This window comes from Mytilus californianus, unplaced genomic scaffold (assembly GCF_021869535.1).
Source record: "Mytilus californianus isolate M0D057914Y unplaced genomic scaffold, xbMytCali1.0.p SCAF_1, whole genome shotgun sequence".
Taxonomy (NCBI): Eukaryota; Metazoa; Mollusca; class Bivalvia; order Mytilida; family Mytilidae; genus Mytilus; species Mytilus californianus.
Window position 1 is genome coordinate 84972778 of NW_026262581.1, and position 6000 is coordinate 84978777.

The window sequence follows — 6000 nt, forward strand, 5'->3', positions numbered from 1 at the left end:
AAAGTGTTTGGTTTAGGTGACGTTATTCGTGCGTTTGTTGAGCATAAAATCTAGGTCAGTACGTTGAGCTAAGGGATGCATATTCTAATGGGGATAACTTCCTTATGACTGCTTCGATAACTGTTTTTAAATGATAAAATTAATATATTTATTTAGGCAGGTTTGGATTATGTACATACGAATAAAGACGGGTGTTTGAAAAATGTCAAGCAGTCACATTTTCTTTATCAGTTCAAAGATGCAGGGATCCAGTTAGCCCATAAAACGTTTAAATGACGTGAGAAATCAGCGTATAGTAGAAGAGTATTTCTGGTAATGGAAATAATATGGATCAAACGTATTAGATGTTTATTTATTTCTCTTTTTCAATATTTTAAAACCAAACAATTTTTGCGAAAAAAAACTTAATTCCTACATCCTAACATCTGTTTGACCGATGCGAGTCAAACATATTTTGTGCTTTATAAATATTTCAAAGAATAAGTCGAAAGTACATAATTATTACCAATTTACCATGATAAAGAAGGTTTATAATGTAATGTCTTTCGGATTCAAATAAATTAAATTTGGTTAGCGATGCAAAATTTTACAAAAATATGTAAACTTTGCAGTTTTATATCAAAATATGCCTTTATCAGCAACAGGTATCGCTGAATAACATTTTGATTTTATGGAACTTTTATAATTTAGATTTGGAAACAATATTTAAGAAAATGATAAATACAGGGGAAATTTGCCGTATCTTTTTGCATCAAAGAACATCCGGCGAAAACAATATTTTTTGTATCTGTCACATCTTTGTTCATAAATGACATCGTCAGTTTTTAGTAAAGATTTACTTTTATGACTCTATTGTGAAATGCATTACCTCTTTTACAAATGTATATTCACGCGCGTGGCAAAAATGTATAAATTTCAATCGACAAAGAGAGACACCTTTTTACTGACTTTTATGCAAAAGAGAACTTCCTTTTATACACAATATTTTGAAGCAAGTACAATGTTATCTTACATGCATACAACTCCTTCATATTTAGATAAAATCAATGGGTCTCGTAAAATTTATGACTCCAGAATATCTTTCACAGTTGATTTGTATTTGAAATATCGGTACTAAATGTATCAATCAATTTGATAAAATGTGTTCTCTTTATTACAGCACACAGCTAATAGGGTGTCAATTTATTTAAGAAGGCGGAGCAAACGGTCATTGGTATCCAATGAATGGTCCAATGTACAAAGTGAAGAAGATCGGTGATGCTCAAACACATCGAATGACATAACCAACAAAAGGGGCTACTCTATGACCACGCCTGTGTAATCCTTATTCAACATAAAGTTGAAATTGACAAGTAGCTATGCATCCACAGTCATGATGATGGGTGTATTGTGTGAAAAAAAGGGATTTTTTACCTCTAGAAGTTGCATCACAAAAGGCTTTTCGATGTGAGCTAAATTACGTGAAAATGAATCTCACTTCATTCCCCAAAAATTAAACCACATAAGCTTCAAAACGAACCATCATACATATTCAAGTTTACGATATAGGCAGTGGAATTTAAGAAAAGGCTACCAGTACCGCCTACATGAAATGAATTGCCTTGTGATCTTTTTAAAGAAGTTGTTAGGTTGATTTATTGATATTTGCATCTTGTACACCTTATCACATTATGAAAATGAAGGTGTATTATCTTTTATAAATACCTAGTTATCACAGTTGGTTCTGGATTCACACTATTTTAAAAATCCGCTACATTTTTTTTATTTTGAAATGTATAACTGGCACGAGACTAGAGCACTTCTTTTATGCACAATGAAAATCTTTGTTTACATTAGACGCTGAAAAGGCACATGATATAGCCTAAATAAAAGACTAACTAATCTTTCTTCTTATGGAAATATTCAATATTGTTGAATTGTAAGTCAACATGTAACATAGAAGACATTTTAAAGCCATTATCATTCAAATCTACTGGAATAGCTGAAAATGCAAGGGACATAACACAGGTCGTACTAGTAATTGATACATGTACACCAATACTTTGACCATTTATTAGCAGCTGTCACTAACGCAATCAAATAAACATACAAGTATTTGACGAAATGCATGAATTGCTGTATTTTAATGCACATCAACAAATCACAAGATAGCGTCTTTTCTCAATTAAAAAGGGGGAGGGTCAAACCTTATAAAACACAGTGCTTCCATTATTCAGCAATGAAGCTACTACTGATTACTCTCCATTAAAATGTTCAAATGAATGTTGTGAAGCCAAAAGTGGGAACATCACTCTTTCTTGTGATAATACTTTCAAGAAAATTTAAAGTGTAATGTATTGCAAAAAAAAAAAAAATGTGTTCCTTCACAATAATTCTACATTGAAGTTCTGAATTTATAGTATATGATAACAATGACGTTCACAGCATTTTAGAATGATTTCGAAGGTAGAAGATTCCAGATTCCCAGTGGTAACAATAATTTTCTATGGATTTTGAAAAAAATCTAAATTTTTGCATAGCTTCTTAGTTAAAATGCCCTTTTAGACATACGAAAATTTTGTTACTGTAAATGCTTTAACCGGGTCTTTATATTGTAATTGGAGGTTATCATCAGATGTTTCATCCATATTGTGTCCTGTGAAGGTATACTGGAAAAAATGGATAAAATCTACACATTGTATTTAGAATTAATAAATATAGCGATAATAGGGTCAATGCCCTATAATTCTAAAACGAACTTCTTTTCTTTCAGAAATGGACACAAGTAAAAACAGATTTATTCAGATATTCATCATGAAGAAGATCACACAAGGATATTGCGAAAAATCAAATCTTTGTATTTCAATATGGGTCAATATCCCTAATGCGCCTCAAATTAAGGAACTTAGAACTAGTGCGTAAACAAAAAATCTCTGTGAAGCGATATTGGACAGGTTTCAATTTATAACAAATGTCTGAACTTGACCATTTGTGCTGATTTGAAGAGCAGAGGAACATGGAATAAAGGTGTAAACACTATAGAGTTATTAAATGCATTTTATATATTCATTTTCTTTCTCTGAGGGAATATTCCATGTTATGTCTTCCTGTTTATGTTAAAATAATTGCCACTGGGTTTTAAATAAACAATAAATCAACCAATAACGGCATATCAAAAATGACGAAATTTCTTCACAAGTTAATCTTGTTTATCCATTAGAAGCACGATCGGTAGAGGTGAAATCTCCTCCTCTAGATCTGATGCAATAAAAGGATAAAATAGTAAAATGTAGTATTATAAACTGTAATACTGGTTTCATAAGCGATTATCCCATGTGTTCAATGTTATGCAGTTAGTTTTTATTGCCTACGATACATGTGTAATTGTCAGGGTCGAAATTGCAATCGCTAATATAATCCTAATCAATCATAAAAATTACTGCTTACATTATTGATTTATAAATAAGATCTTCGCATGACTTCAATCTGTGAAGTTTCTTAATGTGCTGGAATGGTCATTAGCGGAACCATGTTGACCTTTAACATCTATTACAACCGAGGTAGCAAACTTTAAAGGGTCTGGTCTGATAAGTGTAATTTCTGAGGGTAAGGTGTTGCGTTGAGGTTGGATATGTTAAATGAAAAATGCTTGGAAAATGAATGAAAATTTTGAACAACACGTGTCATAAGGTTCATTTGTTGAGTTCTTTACCCTGTCGTTGAAATATTGAAGGTGAATCATAAGGTGGGGATGGATGGTGGTTGTTTTGAGAAGATGCTTTAAAAGCTTTTTACACAATGAGCAATTAACTAACACTATGATCCACTTGTTTCCCGCGTGACACATACTTCGAAACTTGAAGCTTGCAACTTTATCGGACCTGTTTATCTTTGTGTGAACTCTTGACCAAAGTTGTATGTGCCTGCATGCTATATATTACGGAATATGCAGAGATTGGTTAGGAAAATAAACAACACTGTTGGAATCAAACCACGTATCTATAAACCACGATTATACAATTTTATAATCTACCAGCAACGAAATAAATTTTCATAGAACTGATTGTGTACAGAGAGGAATTGTTTAACTCGAGAAACCGCATCGCATGATGCTTTTCGGGATGTGCTTAATTACGATAACATGGTGTTCACTTCGAACCACGAAAATTTAACCGCATATGTGAAAATGTCTCAGCTTTGGTAATAGCCATCATACATATTCAAGTTTACGTTATTGGCAGAGAAATTGAGGAAAAGGCTACCTGTAATTGCGCATCTTGACCAATTTCTTCTATCTTTCAAGAAATCAGCAGTATCAAGTAAGCGAAAACAGTTACGAAGGAATTTTTTGTTTTTCAAAATGAATAAAATTTGATCACCTGTCTGCAAATATGACTAAGTATATTGGCCAAGTTTTGAAAACTTGAATGAACATTAATCATTGTACATGTACACCTGTAAAATAGAATCAATTAAGTATATATTGAAATGCATAATAATAATAAAAATACAATCAACACCACAATGTACAGAATGAATACTCTAACTGACGGAAATTATCGATATGAATTAATGATAGAACACAAAGATAATAGACGACAGTCGAACGCATAATAACAGGTTCATGTCGTATTGAATAGGAACATTAGTAGAATGAATAGTTTGTGAATGCGTTCGTATAATTTCATATTATAGCACAAAAAGTAAAAGTCAATAGTTTTATCTGCAAAGATGTATTTCATTATCACTGAACTAGTATATATAATTGTTTAGGGGCCAGCTGAAGGACGCCTCCGGGTGCGGGAATTTCTCGCTGCATTGAAGACCTGTTGGTGACTTTCTGCTGTTGTCTGTTCTATGGTCGGGTTGTTGTCTCTTTGACACATTCCCCATTTCCATTCTCAATTTTATTTGATCGAACAATTATTTTTGAAGATAATGAACACCAATGAAATAAATGATGTTAGGTACGTAGTATCTAACAGGATAATAAAAAAAAACTCAACAGGCTGCAAATAAAACTTTATAATGTAGCATCTAATAATCATGATAAAGAGAATCTCAATAGTATGAGTTTGTGATCTGGTTCCCATACATGTTTAGTTGTATAGCTTCGTTCTGTAGATATCACTAGATTTTTTGACACCAAATAAAGACTTAAAGATTTGAACTCATTTATGATTGTTTCGAGTATTTCGCCACTGATGAGTCTTATGTAGACGACCAGCGCCGCTGCGTACCAAACTATAGCCTTGTATGGTTGATGAGTTTGTATAAACTTATTTGAATACGTTTTTGAAATCAATAACAACCGATAAAATTCAAATATAATAACCCGAATACATATATGTTTACTATACTTCAACTAATCATCTAGAGGCATTTATTGTATGTCTCAAGACTTCGACATAGTCCATGATTTGTTTAGAATTAACCATGCGCTCCAATGCATATATGATATCAGTACTTGCAACCTTAGGCGGTACTATTTTAGCAATCAATCAGCGGTCATCGATCAGTCACCGGACGGATCGGACGGATTGACCTTTCTGACGGATTGAACTTCTACTTCACGTGTTGAACTCATGCAAATTACGAAATCTTAGTTTCGTTTCATCTAAATACAAAAAATACGAATCGTTCTTGTACAGTCGAGCACGCCGATGAGAGCGGACGTGAAAATTTTTGCAGAGAGAATCCTTCAACATCATTAAAATTGTTTTGTCAAATTGGTTTCATGGTTAAATATTATTATCCTCACATCGTATATTTTATGTTTTGGATAATAGTTTTTTGTTGAGGAATGTTAGTGCAGATATTTTCAGGTTTGTTTGAGACATGTGGTCAGATGGGATTCATTAGTAGTTTCCATGTGAGAAACTATCAGACTTATCTATTTGATGTCGGAGTGTTTTAGCTGTTCCCCTTATGGATCGGTAGTTTCTTTCCGAGATCCTTTATCGTAGGATTTTCGGCTTTCCTCTACCAGAAAAACAACTGGGCATTTAGCGGTATCGGTTT